Source organism: Lissotriton vulgaris, chromosome 5, assembly GCF_964263255.1.
Source record: "Lissotriton vulgaris chromosome 5, aLisVul1.2, whole genome shotgun sequence".
Classification (NCBI taxonomy): Eukaryota; Metazoa; Chordata; class Amphibia; order Caudata; family Salamandridae; genus Lissotriton; species Lissotriton vulgaris.
In genome coordinates this window covers 104,439,512-104,461,452 of record NC_141693.1, presented here as the reverse complement: position 1 = coordinate 104,461,452, position 21,941 = coordinate 104,439,512, and positions in this window count along the sequence as shown.

Genomic DNA, 21,941 nt, shown 5'->3' with positions numbered 1-21,941 from the left:
ACAGACAGAGAGAGACAGAGGGAGTGAGACATACCGAGAGGGAAACCATGGGAGACAGAGAGAGAGGGAGACAGAGGGAGGGAGTCTGGGGTGGTGACAGAGGGAGGGAGACAGAGAGAGAGGGAGACAGAGGGAGGGAGACAAAGAGGGAGAGGGGGACAGGGGGAGGGAGACAGAGGGACGGAGACAGAGGGATGGAAACAGAGTCAGGGAGACAGAGGGAGGGAGACAGAGAGGGTGACAGAGTGAGACAGACAGAGGGAGGAGGTTGACAGAGGGAGGGAGACAGACAGAGGGAGGGAGGGAGACAGATAGAGGAAGGCAGAGGGAGGGAGACAGAGAGAGAGGGAAACCGTGGGAGACAGAGAGAGAGGGAGAGACAGAGGGAGGGAGAGGGAAGACAGAGGGAGGGAGAGGGAGACAGAGAGAGGGAGACAGAGAGAGCGAGACAGAGGGAGGGAGATAGAGAGAGGGAGACAGAGGGAGACAGACAGAGGGAGACAGAAGGAGGGAGACAGAGGAAGGGAGACAGAGGGAGGGAGACAGAGGGACGGAGACAGAGGGACGGAAACAGAGGGAGGGAGACAGAAGGAGGGAGACAGAGGGAGGGAGACAGAGAGAGGGAGACAGAGAGAGAGAGAGACAGAGAGATATGGAGTGGGAGACAAAGGGGGGGGAGGGCAACAGCGAGGGAGACAGACAGAGAGAGACAGAGGGAGGTAGAGAGACAGAGGGAGACAGACAGAGGGAGGAGGGCAACAGCGAGGGAGACAGACAGAGAGAGACAGAGGGAGGTAGAGAGACAGAGGGAGACAGACAGAGACAGACAGAGGGAGACAGGCGGAGACAGACAGAGGGAGGGAGACAGAGAGAGAGAGAGAGAGAGAGGGAGGGAGACAGAGGGAGAGAGAGGGAGGGAGACAGTTAGAGAGAGAGGGCGGCAGAGAGAGAGGGAGACAGACAGAGTGAGTGAGAACCCCCCCCAAACACCTCTTTGGTGGCTCGGGCTCGCTCGCTACTATCGCGCGCTACACTGCCTTACTGTGTCCCAAAATGATGCATCTCCAAAAAGTGTGTCGCCAACATGAAAAGTTTGGAAAGCTGTGCTCTACTCAAAAGGCTTCCATCATTGTTAATGATTCTATTCATCCATCTTTTTCACTTCATCGAGGTGTTCATCAAGGCTGCCCTTTCTCTCCCCTATTATTTTTTCTTGCATTAGAGCCATTTCTACTGCGAATTTATATGAATTCAGATATGTACGGTTTGCAATAGGGAGATAAACAGTAAAAAATGTCAGTATATGCAGATGATATTCTTCTCTTCATCTCATGCCCACAAACCTCTTTACCAGCCTTCTTAAGGGAAGTTGCAAATTTTGCTTCTCTTTCAAGATATAAACTAAATGGAAATAAATGTGAAGTACTCCCTTTAAATAAATGTTGCTTTCATGCTGATTTCATCTCTTCTCATTTCCATTGGAATCCAGATAAAATCCAATACCTTGGTCTTCGGTTCAATACTTCTATAAAAGAGACAATTTCTATCAATATGAGCGGAGTACTCTCAACCATAACTTCTCTTACATCTGATTCAGCAGTTCACCAACAACAGATACTCCACTACCATATACTCACCTGGGCCCATAAACTCACAAGTGGTAAAAACCTCTGTAGTCGGTTAAGTTTGTGATTTCCATAGTGCTCAAGATTAGTTATTTTATTACTCCTAACTAACCTTTCACTGATCAAAGATTTCTTTCCTCTGTCAATGGACCATTAGTTGAACTAGTTGATGGTGAAATCCATACTTATATAATAAAGAGAGAGCCCAAACCTTTGAGGCGGGTAATCTCAGGAACCACAGCACCAATCACAACACCCAATACTGCGTTGGAAAGGGCAGTTGCAGCAGAAGGACATAGGCTATGCAGACGCCCACCATATACATTTAAAAGGTAAAAGAACGTGCCAGCAAAGTAGTCCCTTGTGGGCGTGTCTGCGTTGTGCTGTGGGCATGTGCTGGGGGCGTGACAAACGCTGTGGGCGTGTGGTACGTTCTGCCCTTCATGCCATGTCTCATATTGTGTGCTAATCCCACCCTGCTCCCTTTAAATACCCCTGCACCCCATAATCATAACCCACCTTACTCCTTAAAATAACCCAACACCCTTAAACACTAACCCATCTTAACCCTATAAATATACCCTGTACCCCAAAACCCAAACCTATCCCTAAAAATACCCTTGTACCCCAAAACCCAAACCTAGCAGTGAACCCTATAAATACCCCTGTACATCAAACCCCAAACCTACCCCTGAACCCTAAAAAGACCCCTGTACCCCAAAACTCAAACCTAGCCCTGATCCCTAAAAATACCACTGTACACCAAATCCCAAACCTACCCCTGACCCCTAAAGTACCCCTGTACCCCAAAACCCAAACCAAGCCCTGAACCCTTAAAATACCCCTGTACCCCAAAACCCAAACCTATCCCTGACCACTAAAAATACCCCTGTACCCCGAAACCCAAACCTAGCCCGAACCCTAAAAATAACCCTGTACCCCAAAACCCAAACCTACCCCTGAACCCTAAAATACCCCTGTACCCAAAAACCCAAACCTAGCCCTGAACCCTAAAAATACCCCTGTACCCCAAAACCCAAACCTACCCCTGACCACTAAAAATACCCCTCTACCCCGAAACCCAAACCTAGCCCGAACCCTAAAAATAACCCTGTACCCCAAAACCCAAACCTACCCCTGAACCCTAAAATACCCCTGTACCCCAAAACCCAAACCTAGCCCTGAACCCTAAAAATACCCCTATACCCCAAAACCCTAGCCTAGCCCTGAACCCTAAAAATACCCTTGTACCCCAAAACCCATACCTATCCCCAAACCCTAAAACTACCCCTGTACCCCTGTACCCCATAAAACTACCCCTGTAATCCATAACCCAAAACTATATCTGAACCCTTAAAATACCTAAACACCCCAAAACATATAGCTCAGTACCCCAAAACATATACCCCTATACCCATACTTACCTTATCCAAACATTAAAAAAACATACTTTCACCATTCATGCATTTACAACGAATTTTGTTGTAAATGTATGCGTGGTAAAAGCATATAAAATGTAATGCCATGCGTTATAATGGCATTGCAGAGTCATGGTACATTCGTAATGAAAGTATGTGGAGTGATGGTATGCGGAAAGAAAGTTGCAGAATAATGGGTGTTTACCCTCCCCCGGTAAGTACATTGGTGGCACGGCGGCCCACATCTCCAGCAACATACTCATATTTTTTCACCACCCATTTGAAAAATGCACAGGTCTCTCTCATTGATGGCCAGCACCGACATACACTTTTAGACACACCCCCGCCACAAGTTCTAGAATGGCGAACTTTAGAGCTGGGGAGCTACGTTCAAATCTCGGCATCAGCTCAACATCCTGTGATTCCAGGCAAATCGCTTTGTCTCCCCGTGCTTACCACAAATGAATGTGTTCTGCTGTAATGTAAATTGTGCTCATGCCATGTTGTCGAGTTCTTGCTATATAATATTGCAAGGAAAAATAAAGTAGGGAAACTCGAGTTCACACACTACTGAATGCGCACTCTTAAGTGCATCAGCAGTGCACTGTGAATCGGAGCGTTTCACAGGCCTGTCACAGATAAGAAATGCTATCAAAACGAAATCCTACAAAACAATATACTACTGGCCGGCAGCAATTCATACCCAGACAACGTCGGGACGGGCTGCTAGTTTAACATAAAATTATCTGTTCTTTTATTCAATGTAAATAACCACAGACTCAGGAAAGTTTTAAATCTTTATCTAAATTAATGTATGGGAAACCATTCCAAAATATAGTGCAGTCACCGTCACTCATAGGAGCGAAAATTCAATTAATAAATTACCAAGCATATACTTCAGACTCATACAATAATCAATGCTCAGAAAAGGAGAGGACAGAGAGAAAAGGACATCAACAAATAACAAGAAAATATAGTTACCAAGGATATTGTGAAAGACCAACCCCCTGGCCAAAGGGCTGGTGTGGGTCCCCCGGGATAGAGCAGGAGACAACTCCAGGACAGTATTCAGGACAGGGTAGATGACCTCTCTAGAATACCGATGATTGAGTCGCACCCCTCTCTGACACTCTCTTCCTCCTCGAGATTTTTCCGTCATCTTCTGATCTAACCCAATTAAATTAGGATAGAAGGTTCTGCTTCAGGTTTTGCATTCGGTTCACATCTCACAGGATCTCTCCCAACAACAGCATCTACCACAATCTTTGCAATTCTTCATCCGCTTCTTCATCTGACTAACTAACTAAATTTTTCTTAATTATACCTTTTGTTCTGCATGTTCCACCCATTAATGTTTCAATATCATAAAATACGAAATCTGATTGGTCACCATCTTACATGTCATTAAAATCAGTTCAACTATGGTTTGCAAACCCAGCCCCTTCATTTTTATTCATACATTTAGTTTTCACATGTCTTTTACTTTACTTTGCAACATTTTAATAACATTCTGAATACAAGTCTTCTTCATTGTTGAACTCTAAACCATCCATTCTCATGGTGTAACACTTGTCTTTTGGCTCCCTTTCAACTACTCAGTCATGAACTTTATATCTTCCCTCAGTGGGCATGTGCGAAGTTCCAATCACTCAGCTTAATCTAGTTACACAAGATAGGCCAAATTATGCACTAGTGTTAAAGTCAGAAAAACAAATACTAATTTCACAAATAAAGTAGTTACACTGTATTCCACCGACCTCTACTCTATTGCCCTTTACTTATTAATACGTTCCCCGCATTAGCATTAGTAAAAGAGCTTGTTTTCATTTCAAGTAAGCAGATGCCATGGACGCGAGTCTTCAAGACTCCATTTTAGTGTCTTCTGCTCATGCGCAAGACTTTCCCTCCAAACATTAATACGTCATACTACGTAGATGTAGTTGACACATGCGCACAACAGTTCCCTGTTTAAAGCGGTATTAGTCTGTCTTCATTGTTATCCGCATTAGTACACACATATGCAAGTTTCACTAACCCGCGTGTTCAATGTGGTGTGTATTAGTTATTTACAATACTTTGTTAATGACTTCGTTAGTAAGTTAAAAGAGTGGATTGCATCCGAGCAAGTTTCTTTTCCACAAAACCTTGCTCCATCACATCTAGTTGGAATCTTCTGTTCGTACCTTAGTGGGCACACTTAGATGTGTTACAAATGATGCTAGTTTCTATAATACTTTTTTATCTTTCTAATTTTCCTATAAATATTTACATTTTTTTAAATATACTTTTTCAGTCCAACATTTATGGAATATTAACAAAACCCTGCATGTCTCTTAAAACTTAAACATTCCAAACATATGGGAGGTGTACATTTTCCTGATATTCGCTGATAGCATGCAGATTTTTTTTTCTAAAACAAGCCTCTTTTTATCTATCCGAGGAGGAATCTATTACACCCTCCCTCCGGGTTGATGTTGAAAACTCTTTTCTTCACCCTTTTTTTTTCAAGAATTTTTATCTTTTGCTCAGATACCTCTACCTATGTCTCTCCATATTTAAAAACATGCAAGTAAGTTTCTTTGTCTTATTGTTATCTCCTATCAGAATGTCAACAAATAATTTCACCAGTCCTCAATTTGGCACCAAAAATGTATTAAAACAAATTATAAAACTATTTTTTGAAAATCCTGGCACGAAAAAGGTCTAAGATGGGTTCATTAACTCTTTGATAATAAGTCTTATCTTACCTTTACACAAGCTCAACAATGCTTTCTCTGTCCTACCTCATATTGTACTAAGTATATATCCTTAATATCTGTGGTTCATTCCACAAATGAACATTTTTCACATAACCTCACTTCTATTACCCCTACCCCTCACCTGACTAACTCCTTGTTAGCCTTCCCCTCGGTGCCTCAAATTTATAATAAAATATCCATTCTTCCAGAAGATCTAGGCAAAACAGAAGTGGAATTGCAATGGGAATGTGATTTATACACCTCTTTTTCAATTTATTATGGCTTAAATTGTGGAAATCTTCTAGTGCAGCTAATGCTACCCAAACTTTCTTTTTTGTTTACAATAGACTTTTGATTACCCCTGCCACTTTATGTAGAATAAATCCTACTCTCTCCTCCTTTTGTTGGTCTTTCAATATCATTCCCTCTGACCTTAGGCTGTGATATTTGAATGCATCTCTACATATCAACTTTGGTTGAAGGTTTGGAATTAGATAAATGCTATTTTTCACACACAAGTCCCTTTTACCTTAACAAATATATTTCTCGGCAGTATCGCAGTGGATTGGTCATCGTATTGCGATAAAATTCATGTACTGAATTTACTTCTTTCAATTGCCTTTGAGCAGATCACCAAATCAAGGAACAATGCTTCTAAAGAATCATTTGAAGCCTGTTGGTATGGTGTTTTCTATAATCAGAGACTTGACAGAGCATATGTCAACCCAAAATCACTTACCATTAAATGGGAACTTTTTTGGCTACCCGTGACGACTTTCCTGTCCTTTTCTGCAAAGGCTCCCAACTCACATAATCCCTGGATAGACGAGGTATCCAAACCTACAGTTCTTTTTTTTACTAGGGTTATGTACAATCGTTACCAACTCCATTATTAATGTATATTTGTTTCTTATGTTTTAGCAATGATATAGCATCTCTGTAATTTTTAACAGTTATATTATATTTGCTCTTTTCTCCTTCCATTTTCCCTTTCTATTTTTCTTCTCTGTAATTTGTTTTCTTTTGCTTATTATATACTTTCATGTTTTCCTCACCATATTGTTTTTACATGATTGCATATTCAGCTCCTATATTTTCCTAAAAGCTAAATAAACTCTATCTTTTAAACATATAAAAAAGGAACTGATACTTCACCAAGGCTGTGAAAAGGGCAGAGCTTTTTCAGTACATGGTTCTCGTGCATGTATGCCTTTAGTTTTTAACCTCAGTTAGGCCTGTGGTTGGCCTCAGTAGCACTGAATGTTCCTCTCTGATGCACAAACACATCTGTGCGTGTACACCGCATACAAAAGCCACGTCTTTTGTTCTTAGACTATTACACAGCGTGAAAGGGAAGGAGTGAGCACGTTTAACCTCTTTTTCGGTGCTGCTGCTGTGATTTTACGTAGGTCAGGATCTGCACCATTTCTCTTCTTTTGTCTGTTTTTTTAAATGGTGACGCACTTCCTATTGTGTCGTACCATAGGGGTTTTTACTTTTGTTCTGTGTTCTTCCTTCATAAATCCAGCTATTGATAAACGAAGGTTTGCAAAGTTAAAAGAATTATATTTGATTTAAACTTTATTTTCAGGTGCAGCTGCATTGAAAATCGATGTCTCCCATGAAAAAAGCACCAATACTCGCTGGAAATTCAAAATAAAAATGTAAGTGCCTTCCTGGAAAACGCACTTGCACATACTAGAGTCACCCTCTACATTAATCCCTAGAGGTTGCCTCGGTAAACCAGAGCCCTTCATTTTGCCTCTTGAAAATATGCTCCTTTTAACTCCAGTAACTCTTATTTTTTTAAATTAGGACCTTTAATTCCACCAGCTGCCCACGACTTTGTTAACATTTCATAGATTATCCTCGAGCCCCTCCACCATCCCCCACACCAATCGAGAGAACAGGGAGCAAAATGTCCTACACTGGGAATAAATGGTTGATTGGGAAAACTTATATTTACATTTTAAGCATTATCTAATGTTAGCCAGACTTCCCCCAGCTGCCTTAGATATTTTAAGTTGAACTCACCAATAATCAATTATCACCTGGAACCATGCCAAAGTGTTAAACGATTTAAGTGATATTGGACCACATGTATCTAGAAATAGCGATTACATATTTGTGATTTTCTACAAATCGAAATTAGGTCATCGCTATTCCTAATGTATGAAACTCCAAGGGGCATATTACCAAGCAATAGCGATAATTATCGCTATTGCTTGGTTAGCGTGAAAAAATTATCGCCGAGCTGCGGCGCTTTTTATCGCAGATAAACCTTGGTATTACCAAGGTTTATCGCAAATGCGATAAAAATCGGCCGCAATGAATGAATATCGTTGAAAAGTCCGCAATATTCATGCATTAGCGAGCTAATGCTCTTAGCCATGTTATCCACCTCCCATTGGATAACATGGCTAAGAACTGCTCAGGGCAGGTGTTAGCTTTTGGAGATATTCGCGCTTAGCGCGAATATCTCCAAAAGTTGGTAATAGGAGATAGCGATGTTAGCGACTGTTTCCAGTCGCTAACATCTTGGCACGCCCACTTTGCATGTCATTAGTGATAAATATCACTGACATGCAAAGTGGGGCCCAAGATGGTCGCTATCTCCTACTAGCTGTGGCTAACTGGTTTTAGCGACAGCTAGGTAATAGGGAGATAATTTTATCTCCGCTTTCTTGGCTTTTAAAGCCAAAAAAGTGGAGATAAACCCCCTTGATAATATGCCCCCAAGAGTTTCATTTTGCGATTCATAGGGAGTCTCAAATCGACCCCTCTCATGAATATTAATGAGGTAGGTTGCTATTTGCAACCCATTAGGAATCGCTAAAATCCCAGGGATGGCGGCCTACTGGGGTCAGCGGACCACCATGTCCTTGATTGCTTTTGAATAAAGCAATAATTGTTTTTAATGCAGACCATTTTCCTTAGAGGAAAACGAGTTGTGTTTAAAAAAGAAAAATTAAAAGTTTTCTTTTCATTTTATTAATAGCAGGCAGTGGTCCACTGCCTGCTTTGAAAAAACATTTTGACTACCATTCTCTAAGGGTAAGGGGTGCCCTTGGTGACCCCTTGCCATTTGCGAATGATTACCACCTACTTGAAGTAGATGGTAAAATGCAAACTTTTTGCGACTACATTTCGGTTGCAAAACATTCATACCTACCGCTGCGATTTGTTATTAGGAAGGATGCCTTAAACACGCTCCTTCCTAATATCAAACCGCTAACCCAGTTCTGCATATGGGCCCGTTTGCAAACGCAAAATAGCTTCATAGATGTGGCCTATTCTCTCCTCTCTAACCCTATGCACTAAAAGAGACAGATATGGGATCTGAGCCGGAGTTCATTGAAAATCACTGTCATTTTCGAAGCAGGTCTATTTCTTTCGCGAACAGTATGGTGGATTAAGGACAACCATGCCACCTACCATGCAGCAGGATAAAAGGGAAATATATAACACCACTGATCTGAACCTAGTCATGGGATTTGTGGAAAGGAGCTGTATCCATTTTATAAAATTGGGGCCAAAGCTAAATTACTCAAGAGCTCTCGATACAATCCTGACAATAAGTCAAAGGCTTTTTTGAAGTCAAACATAGACATGATACAGTCTGCTGAGGCATCACAGCCTCTCTTATATTGCAGGTGGTAGATCTACCCAATAGGACACCAGCCTAATCCAGTTAAGCTACCCGGGCACTTATTTTTCAAACTATTCACCAAAACTGTGGTCAAAATCGTAGTATCTCAATTCAAGAGTGTTATATATGGCTTAGAAAGCCTGGACTTTCTAGTGTTTTGGAGAGAATTGTGATACAAGCCTCCCTCAATGTGGGTGGTAATGAGCCATATGTGAAGCACCCGTGGGTGCACAGTGACCTAGGAAACGTACATTACAGTGCTGTGCCCAAATAGTGGGTTGATTGGGGATTGTGATAACCTCAAAGTGTGTGAGACAATCTGACCCTAGATGCAAGATTCAAAACATTTCCAAGTACAATCCATAAAAAAAAACTGACTCAAAGAGGGAGTGTGAGACTGACAATTAGAAATCCATGAAGGATTATTACATTTAAAAGTACAAGACAGAAAATAGTAAAATGTAGATGTAGCAGTAAACTCATTACATTATATGGGAGTCATTTGTGATGAAGGCTATCAAATGGAAGTAAAAAATAGGGAAATGCTGAGTCTCAAATGTGCAGCAAATTAGTAAGAAATCAGACAGCATCCACAGAGTCACAGGAAAGGTCTCCCAAAAAGTTCTGGCTCACCACCATACTCAAGGTTTTATATATACAGTTTTTGTGCGTTGAAATTACAGGAGCTGCTAAGTCAGCCTGGCAGTCATTGCTTCAACATATCACATTTTCAAATTTAAAATGTTGCATAACCATATCACCTTAGCACTAATCCACTACATTGATATTGATTCTACCCTTCTGATCTGATATCAGCCAGAGAAAGGTGCTTGAACAAACTAGTTACATAAACTGCAGTGAAGCATTGCAATTCAATGCTATATAGCATGCAGGCAGAAAAGACCTTGGATATCTTAGCAAAAGAGTTTCCTCTAGCAGGCAACTGAGAAATATAAACACAGAATGAACAACATCATGATTTGGCATCTCTTTTTAACAACAAGGTATACAGGCCTAATTGAGGCCTAATTAGCCTAAAGAATCACTTTATCATATCATATTAATTTTGTTTCAATTGCAGTAGCTCCAAGTAAATATACAGGTGTGAATCAAGGAGTAGAGCAAATAATATTAATGAACATTTTAACAAACGCACAAAAAGCTCCCTCGACCACTTGTACTTAACAAAACTCCAACATAGACCTTAAAAAACTCCCCAAAGCCATCCGAGTCAGACCTTATTTGGTGAAATCACATTCAAAATGTCAGAGACGCATAGCAGGGGATCCAGTGTGAACAGGTGGTCCGCGGTCATAGCAGGAAATACAAAGTGTCAGAAACAAGCATTTACAATGCAACGGTCTCGCCTTTGCAAAAGTTAGAGTTATTGGCATTGCAAATGACAACATTTTTATTTATGTGTTGGTTTTGAAAACAGATAAATAAATGGCATTGTCATTTACAATGCCAATAGCTTAATCTCTCACAAATGCGAGACCTATTGCATTTGCACCCACACACACACGCACACAGAGCCACAAACACAGAGCCACACACACAGAGCCACACACACAGAGCCACACATGCCGGAAGTTGCACAGCTGGGGCCTGCCAAAGATACACACAGAGAGGAAGTCCCCTCGATAATTTTGAAATACAAATCAACGATAGGGATGTTTCAAATACAAGAGAAGCATGAGGATTGTCAGTCTAGTCACTACTGTGTAGTTCTCTGCAACACTAATACAATAATGCTGTTTAAGTGGCTGCATCCGGGATTGCAAAATCTCAGGCAAGAAGAATTTAGCAATAGACATGAGACAGGCAAACACATGACTCTCTCCTCCGATGGCGGGTTGACGTTTTCCCCAGCAGTCAACAGCGCTACTCAGCAGATATGAAGCTCGAATTATATCTACTACAAAGTACCACACTAAATCACACGTAAGGCAGTGAAAGTTCAACACAGTTTACAGGGGATATCACAACTTCAAGAATACTACAGGTGTTGAATTGGGCGCACTAGTCGAACACATAATGCAATCAGAATCTGTAACATATAAGGTAGCGACTGCTTACCAACTTTTCAATATCTGCGCTAACTTCACTTATCTGCAACTATTCAGGTTTGTAACCAAAAGCCACAAAGAGCTCGAAAGACTACTCGTTTCCGTTTTCATTTCCAGTTCACTACTTTTGAAAGTACTAAAGGCTTTATCACTTTATCATAGAAATCACCATCCAACCACAATTAGTTAAAAATAATTGCTCCGGTTTCGCTATAAACACAGTGGAAAGCAAATGAACTCTCTACCATAAGCAGGGTTGCGTTCCAGGTCATGGAAAGTGTGTGTGTGGGGGGGGGGGGGAGAGAAATCAGCTGGCACATGACAACTTACCGCCCGATTCATGGAGCGAAATAGCGCCCGCAATGGCTGCGAAAACGCAATTGCGGGTGCAAAACACGGAATCGGCATTCAAGTACGAAATAGCGAAATCGCAAAAAAATAATAGCGATTGGAATAGCGATTACGCAGTAATAGTCGCAGACTCCGGGAAGTCGAGCATTAGCGACACGGAAATAGCGACCAACCACGGAATCTGCTAAATGATTAGCGAAACGCAATATTGTCGCAATCGGCATTCATGAAAGAAATACATTTGCGAAAAAGCGCAAAATCGCACGTTTGCGCGGCGCAATTTAAGGACAACTCAAAGCAGGTGGTAACCATAAAAGCCATGATGAAGCCAAATTTGAAAAACTGTTAGCCAATCACCAACAGGTCCAGGCCTGACCAATCACACATAAGGACATTCAGCAGCAGCATTAGGCGTTCCACAATGCCTGGGATGTACATGGTGGTGAGGCGGCGAAGGCTACAGCGAGCAGCACGGAGGAGACGCATGAGGCAGGCAAGGATTTACCGGCAGCGGGTCACCTTGCTGGGCCAAACCAGAGAACAGATTTATGCAAAATACAGGCTGAATGGGGAAATGATCACCTGGCTGATACAAGAACTCGACCCCATCATGCAGCACCCAACAAGGCGAAACAATTCTGTGCCCACACATGTGCAGGTATTGTGCAGCCTGCACCTCCTGGCCTCCAGCAGTTTCCAGGGCATAGCAGCCGCTGCTGGGGGGATATCCCAGCCCACCATGTCACGCTGCCTCCACACTTTTGTTGACGCCATGCTCAGCCAGCTCCACCGGCACATCACATTCCCCACGAGCCAACAGGAATTGGACCTCACTAAACTACAATTTTATAATGTTGCCCATTTTCCCCATGTCCTCGGCTGCATAGACTGTACCCACGTCGCCATCTGCCCACCAGCTGGCACGGAGTATATGTACCGCAACAGGAAGTCCTACCACTCCCTCAACATACAGATGGTCTGCAATGCCAAGACCATCATCACTGACATTGTGGCCCAGTACCCAGGGAGTACCCATGACTCCTTTATCTTCAGGCACAGCGGACTCCACACACGACTGATCAGGGGAGAGTTTGGGGAAGGACACCTACTTGGTAAGTACACTTTGTCGACAATGTCACATTGCTATGAAGTAACTGCGCTGCACAGGCAATCAACATCTGCTCCTCTCATTCAGGTGACAGTGGCTACGCCCTACGGGAATACCTCCTGACCCCTTACCTCAACCCTGCCACACCTCAGCAACGGCGATACAATGTTGCGCACATCCGGACAAGGAACTGTATTGAAAGGACATTTGGCCTGCTCAAGAGCAGGTTCCGTATACTGCACAAGACAGGTGGGGCCATGTATTACAGTCCTGCAGCGTGCTGCCGCATTGTGGCTGTCTGTGCAATGCTTCATAACATCGCAACCAAGCGCCGGATACCAGTTGACATCTCAGGCAGTGAATCTGAGGGGGACGACCGGCCACCAGCACATGCGCACCATGCACGCGGGGAGAACCCAGCTGAAGGCCACAGACGTCGCAACCACATCACAGCTAACAATTTCTAGCCCACCCCCTTCCCCCACCCCACATATCACAATAGCATGCAGAATGTAATGATTACACAAGGCGAATGTGTGCAGCAAAATAAATGTATTTGTTTCAATCACAATATAAAAGGGTCAAGGTAACAACTATTTACAAAATCCAGTATTCCAGCATACTGCATGTAAAGGATCATGGCAGGCTTAGCATCAGCCTGCGCCTGTGTCCCTGACACAATGTCATTGGTGCTTCCGGCGCACATTTCCCAGGCGCCTGTGAGGCTCTTCCTCATCCTGGGCAGCTGGACCAGGCGTAGCCCTGGTGCTGCGCCTAGGTGGGGGGGCCTGCGTGGCAGAGTTGCTGCTCACGCTGGAGGCAGCCTCACTCGCATCATCTCCCCCTACGATGGCCGGTAGGACAGGTGCAAGCAGTGGGATCACGGCGGTGGTCAAGTGCTCCAGCACCCGGGTAATCTCCTCGCAGCACTGGACCAGTTGGTGCTGCTGGGTCATAGAGCGCCGCGACAGCTGGGTGGTGGCATTTGCTGCCACATAATTTGATCGACTATAGGTCGACAGCTGGCTCACCAGCTGGTGGTGGCGCCTGCGTGCAACACTGCGCTGCTTCCCCAGCGCTGCAGTATTGGCCTCCATTGCCGCCGTCATGCGCTCCATGGCCGCCGTCATGCGGTCCACCCGCTCGCCGACTCCCGCCACATTGCGGCCGATCTTCTGCAGCTGGAGGTGGATGGCTCCTTGCTGCTGCGACTGGCGGTGGTGTAGACGGAGCATTCGCCGCTCCACGCTCATGCAGGCATAGAGATGCCCATTGCCCCTCCTGCTGTTCCGCCGCTGTGTGTCGGATGTGGCTGGCCCAGATCGTGTAGTACGAGCTGCAGGTGTTGTAGCAGCTGGTGTTGCAGGTGCGGCAGGCACTGGAGGCACATTGGTGGGGGGCCTGGCCTTGGCAGCCGGTGGTCCAGCAGATTTTGCAGCAGGTAAGGTGGGGGGCCTGGCCTTGGCAGCCGGTGGGCCTGCAGATTTTGCAGCAGGTAAGGTGGGGGGCCTGGCTGCTGCTGTTGGCGCTGCGGCAGGGGCTGGTGGCTGGGTAGCGGGTAGGGATTCCTCCTCCTGGGCCTCCTCGTTGATCACCAGCCTCTCGCTGTCACTGCTGTCATCCGCACCTGTGAGGGTAAGTGGATACTCATTAGGTGCATGTGACTGTCAGACGTGCAGATGTTACATGCATGCTGGGTGACATTCCCTGGATGGCTGTGGATGTGCGCACTTAGGAACCTTTCAGGCCGCATTGTGGTACTACTACATTGTGGACATACTACGTCTCCCACAATGCCTCAGGGCATTTCCTGATGCACAACATAAGCATGATTAAGGGCCAATGAGTGAGCCTATTTGGTCAGGGACGGTCATAGGGGACAGGGTCGCAGTCGCATGCCACTTACCTTGGGTGTCTTGTGTGGGGCGGGAGGAGTCCAGAGTGGTCACGCCAACACACGCCTCCCTCTCCAAGGTGTCCTCTACCTGGTCCTCCAGTGGGGTGTTGGGTGGGACAGTCGGTCCACCACCTCCAGTGCCTGATGTCTCACCAAGGCGCGCCGCCACCTTCTCCTTTGCACGCCCTCGGAGGTCGTACCAGCGCTTTTTCAGCTCCCCCAACGACCTGTCCGCAACGCCCACAGAGTTGACGCTGGAGGCAATCCCCACATAGATCCTCCGCTTCTCCTGTTCTGGGACCCTCTTGGAGTTGGCACCAAAGAGCTGGTCGTGTTTGGCCACCACCCCCTCTATAAGGTTCTCCAGCTCCTGCTCCGAGAACTTAAGTTTGCGCTTGCGGCCAGCGCTGTTGCTGGGGCCAGGCTGAGGTTCAGGTTCGTCGGACATGGCGGTCGCTATTTCGCCCGGGTCGGGAGTCGCTAACGGAGGTTTTGCGTCAGCTTTCCGTCGTCTTCACTCGTATGGTAGCGTCACTGTGGTGTTTGGGGGTGGGATTTGGCTGCTTCCTGGTTGTGATGTCATCACGGTGCTCGGAATGCGTCTTCCCGTTTTCCAGATCCCGCGAGAATGCGACTCGCAATCCCGATCGCACGGGATTGCGAGTCGCAATCCCGTGCGATCGGGATTGCGTGTCGCAATCCCGATCGCTGGTGGCCGGAAATAGCGATTATTCTGCGTTTTTTGTAGGTCGCTAACGGCTTTAGCGCCCGCGTGCGAGTCGCTATTTTTTCCCCGAAAAGTACATGAATGCCGTTTTGCGTTTCCTCAATTGCGAGTCGCTATTATTCGCTATTAGGGACACGCAAAACGGCATGTACATGAATCAGGCTAATAGACACGATACTGACAAGACCTTCAATAATAATGTGCAAATGGCAACAAGCTCCTAACTTTACATTCAAGAAGGTTCTAATTGCATAATAGTAAATAAATAAATAAAAAGAAAAAAAGAAAAGCGGAGTGATAATTAGAAAGTTAGGAATAGTAGCTGGCATATAAAGTGGTTGTTCGGAGACAGCACTTGGGAACAGAAGGTAGGAACACCGATCACTCGAGTCACCAAGGTAATACCCACAAGCGAGATAGCTCCCTACTAGCGAGATAGGTCAGCGAGTTCATATACATGGTAATGACACGTACTTCAACAAGTAGGCGACTGGAACAAATCTGGGACGCAGATTTCCATTACTGGGCGTTGATACAATCAACCTGGCCCACCGTAAAGAAACCTCACACTGCACAAATGGACAACATGATTTAGCTGGCAGTAACTGGCGAGACTACACCTGCAACCTTATAAATCGAAGATAAACATTTGCCCTGTTAATAGGACATGGGTAAGCACCTTACAACAGGCACTTACCTGTCGCGATCTTACCGGTTAGATGAAAAACAACTACATTCCAGCTTCGACAGGTGCACGGGGCCTGCGGATGCTTCTTTTTTTGTAGTTAAAGGGGAGGGGCGGTTGGTGTCAGCTCAGGTCCTAGGGGTAAACCTACCTACCTGTAAACTCTATAATCACTACTTGTAGGAAATTTACAAAATGTGCATCCCTCTACCCGATTCCCTACCGTCCTCATGCGCCCTTTATGACCCCAACTATTCTGCCCCCACCCTCACCGAATACTCACTATTCAGGATTCATGCTGGACATGTCACGCTGTCCCCACCTCCGCGTCTGCACAGTTCTCCGCCGTCTGATGCTGGGGCGGGGCCGCTTGACACTCGCTTCCTTTACCCCCCCAAAAGAAAACAAGTCTGTACTCACTTCTCACTGTTGGAAACCGGGCTACGGAATCCCATTTTCCGTGTGATGGCAGAAGCTTCTGGCTAGCACCCGCTCTGCGCAGACAGTTTCTCTCTGCGATGCGATCACCAGCTCAGTAAAAACGAAACCGAAACCTACAAGCCGCTCGCACCAGCCAGTGACAGGGAGAGGAATGCCCTGTGCGCCGGGTGCCACGCACAGCGCATCTGTAGAATGTCATGACGAAACCAATCAGGAGGCGAGGGGGGGGAGCGGCCGTGCAGGGCCTGCCCACAGCAGGATTAAGAAGCTTTCAAACGCCGACAGAATGCAATGACGAGTAAAGGGGCAAGACTTAAAAAAAGACCCAGAAACACCCACGAATCGCATTGTGATGGGGGAAAGAGTGATTGACAACCATCTCTTCCAATGGCTAACCTCCATTTATGGAGCTAGCCAATGGAAGAAGGGGCGGGTTCAAGTCCCCAATACTGTGCTAACATAAAATCTCGGCCTGCGCCAACACTGCTGCGCAGTGTACGCTAGGTCGAGACCTAAAAAGCACCAACATCCCTAGTATTGATAAGCCTGTTTTAGACATATACGTATACATAATATAGGTCAAACTGACGACAGATGAGGTTCCTAGCTCTGATATCCTCACCCTTCACTGACCGAACCACTGAATGGGGAGATACGCATATAAGCACTAATTATAGGCACCGTGCCAAATTCCAATCCCTGGCAAACATGTGTTTGCACAGGAATTAGAATTACAAGTTGTGTGATAAGTATTGTACCCTGGCAGTTTTACCCCGATAAACCTGCTGAAATTTAATAGGGGGAAAAGGCTCGTAAAAAGGCAAAACATGTGGAATTTGCTGTGTTAATACCAATTCTGCATGTGATGCCTCATTTGCAAGTTATCAATTCAGAATGGGGGTATTTACCACATGTGGTAAATACCTCAGTCTGGGGTAATGGTATTCACCAAGTATTTGTTTAGGCTGCAAAGTGTACTCAGGGTCTGTAAGTTAAATGTCACTAGTTGACTGCAGCACTTATTTGGCAAACCACTACAGTAACAGTGCAAACAAGACTCCAGGCCACCATTTTAGCCTGGCTGTACAGTTTTTAAACGGAAAATTTGACCGGGCAAAATAACCAATTTTGGCAGGCCTGAACCTTCCATTAAAATACTAAAAAGTCACCCAGAAGTAGACCTAAGTGCCCATATGGTTGGGTGCGGGGTAGTTAACAGTAGGACGTGTAAAAGTTTAATGTTATACATGTTCATACAGAAAATAGGCCTTAAACGGGATACAATATTACATTTATTAATGTTAAACACCTACAAATTTTATTTCTGTACTTTTTGAAATATTTCTTAAACGCCCCATTCACTGTTGAATTTGTATTTGTAATACATTTTTTGGAAAGGTACTTTTAGAAAATTACATTTACCTGAGTTCCACCTGTCATCTGGCAGCTGAAATGTCCACTTGATGAGCTTTGAAAACTGCTACCCGAGCAGAATAAAAGATTTGGTTATGGGGAGATGTTCTGTTCTTCTGGCAAGATGACCATCTGGGCTGTGCTTAGGAACATGATTAACTATGAAGAGGTCACTGTGTCACAGGCAAATGTTACCTGGCACCAGGGTAAGGCTTTTCTTTGTTGCCCTAGGCAGACAGACACCAATCCCAATGGAAGAGAGGCTGCCCCCAAAACTGATTTGATGTGACCACAGAGGAGTTGCTAATTTAATTTTCTTGGCCACGCCTATGGGGTGGGCATACGGGCTCTGCATAGGGAAGAAGGGGTTCACCATCTTGGGCAGAGTGGGGCATTGTGTATTGTTTACAGCAGGGCATATACGAATTACTGCAACAATGGAAAGGGTTACCCCTACAAAGGTTTTCCCTATTGGTTTGAAAGGGACCAAGAGTCACTCCCACCCACAGCCTAATGCCAGGCATAAATGTGGCTCCCATGAGCATCCTCTTCAGAACCCTACTTGATCTGTGGAAGACTGAAGATAGACTGCACCTGCTGATGAGACCGCTAAGAAACCCTGCCCCACTTGTACCCAGGACAAAAGAAGTGGACTCCAAGAGTCAGTTGGCTGACCTGCTGTTAAGCAACAGGGGCACAGGCACAACAAGTAGTTAGAAGCCAATTCATGAAGAGCCCTGCTGGCTGGTTCCAAATGTAACTACCCTGGCACCTACTGGTGGCTTTTAGTGGAGTGAGTCTTGAACCACAACTGCTGTTCCTGAAGTCATAGGACGGTGGTATGTGTCAAAGTGTACTCCTCTTACTATCCTACTATCCAGAATTACCTGTCACTAAGAAGCTTTGTGGCTTCAAAGACATCCGAATGGCCAGGGTAACCCTCCAAGTGAATCTGATGACGGTGTGTTGCCGCTGGGCCAAAGATTTAGGTTGCTCTCAGTCTGAGCTTATCCGTCACATCAAATCCATTTCAGTGGGATATCACCGAGAGGATATCCAGCCTGCTTTATTGCAGCTTGCACCCCGACCCTGCTGGAGGATTCTGAGCTCCAAAAAGTGATTAGGTCTGAACGTAGAAATATTCACTGGGTGAAAGAGCCAAAAGTTATCTGGCTGGCGAAGGGTATTCCTTAGGTTTTAGTTTTGAATTTCTTACTTGTACTCGTACATTTCTTACACCTGTAAAAAATGTCATTGCCTTCACTGGTAACTCGCCACAGCCTACTTGCTTGTCCTGCTGAAGAGTTTTGACTTCCATTTCAGAGACTAAAGCCAGAGGTAAAACTTTGACTAGGTGGAACCTAGTTTCTGTATCCACTGGCTCTCCATCATGGGTAGCCTTAAAAATGCCTAGATACCAGTTAAGTGCCGCCAGATGACCGCAGTGTGTACTAAATACTTTTTTGGCCATTTTTATTTAAAAACTTACAAATTCATATCTCCAATTCTTCTTATTGGATTTTTGTAGTTTTGGTGTCAGTTTGTTCATTAAATTATTCTCTTTCTTGTAAACTTGGAGTGGAATTTTTATTGTGTTGTGTTTTTGACTTTTCAAGTGTTTTAGTACTTCTGAATGCTCTACTCATTTTTATTTAAAAACCTAAAAATTCGTATCTCCAATTCACCTTATTGGATTTTTGTAGTTTTGGTGTCATTTTTGTTCATTAAATTATTCTCTTATTTTAAAACTTGGAGTTGTATTTTTATTGTGTTGTGGTTTTGACATTTCAACTGTTTTAGTATTTCTAAATGATTTACACATTTTCTTAAGGTAACATTTACTTATGGTATCTGCTTTGTGCCATAGCTACCAGGGGTTGAGCTCAGATTTAAATTATTTAAAAATTGACTGGACCTAGCAAAAGTAGTGACATTATTACTTGTGGTGCACTGCCGTCTACCCCAACTAATAATCCACTTTCTCAGATGTCTCTACAGCTTTTACCTCTTTCTAATCTCGTTCAGGTGTTGAGTATTGTGGGAACTATTATAATCCACTGATTGCTTTAAAGTTTTGCAAGATCCGCTTGAATTGTCTTCAGAAATACACACTCCAAAGAGACACTGATTCCTCTTATTTAGACACTGCTGACATCCCAAACTTTTGCCTATGTAAGCTCAGAAGCTTCATCAGCCTTTACACACTACACTTGTAAAAAGCGGATGTATGACGTTACCACGCATACTATTACCACGCATACCATTACAACGCGGTATTTACAACGCATACCATTACAACGCATAGCGCTTTGAGGTGCTGGATAGTGGTAAGTATAATTTTATATTCCAACTCCAGTCCCCGTGGACACTAAGGAAGGTGTTGGATATAAAATTAAACTTATTCCCTATCCTAGAGCGCCCCCCAGCGCAATGCGTTGTAATGGTATGCGTGGTAATGCCTGCGTTGTAAGTGTAGTGCGTGGTAAAAAATGCGTGGTAAACGCTGTATACCGTAAAAAGCACCAGATGTGACAGCGTGACAGCGAAGAGGACTTATATGGCCAAAATAAAGTAAATTGTGCAACAACATAACTCATTTTAATTGGCCAAAGGAGCTTGCTCTTTAGGAAAGGTTTGACTAACTATGAGAATATGCTGAAACATGTCAGCAAAACATACATTGGTTATTACTATTAGGGGCATATATGTTACCAATAATCAGTGGTGCTGAATCCAGAAAATACTGCACCAACACACCTTGACCCTCTGAGAACCCAACAAAAATAGCCCATCACTGACCCACAAGTGTCTAAGGGATAATATTGTGATGATCGCCAATGCAGGGGTATTTAATCAGATCATATTAGTCTCCAGAGCAGCAAAAAGTAGATCCACAGCCATCTAATTTAGGATTTAATTGGAATTGGTTGACATGGTTGTGAGGAAAGCAAACATGCCAGGTTAGACATATCTCCTGTGCCTGATCTAAACACTGCACAGAAGGACAAGGTATCAGTCTCGTCCAACCAGTCCATCAGATGCTTGGAATGTTTCCTACATTGTTGACATGGCTTAACATAAACTATCCATTATATTGACAACTGTGGTGCACACAATCATACAACATGCTCCACCCACATTTGTAACCCAAATGTTAAACCCCAAACCAATCAATAAACACCACCAACAGAGCAGCGACAACTGATGGCCTGATTCACAAAGGTAAAATTAGACCTGAGTCTGAGTTTAGACCTAAAGTCTAAATTTACACCTAAAGTTTACACTGAGACTTTAGGTGTAAAGCAGAGAGCATATTAGCAAGGGAAATATCGCCGCTTTATCGTGACTTTTTCCCGCTAAAGCGGTGATAGTTTAATCGCCCTATTAGCAAACTGTCGCTAACAGTAGTTAGCCACAGCTTTTAGGCGATAGCTACAGGTTTGAGGCCCGCTTTGTATGTCAGCGATATTTATCGCTAACGACATGCAAAGTGGGCATACCCAAACTGTTAACGACTGAAAACAGTCACTAACACAGCTATCGCCTATTCGCAAGCCAGACGAAGTGATACAAAAAATCGCGCTAAGCGCGATTATCGCTAGAATCTAACGACTGCTAAAAAGTTGACTTACCTGTATAGTCAATGGGGGGTGGATTATCAGATTAATCCCCCATTGGTGTTAATGCGAGAATATCGCTGGATTTCCAGCGATATTCTCGCATTGAGCTGCTATCGACGGATATTTTATCGCATTGGAGATAAACGTTGCTAATAGCATGTTATCTCTGCGATAATATCCGGCGATAGGCAGCGATAAAA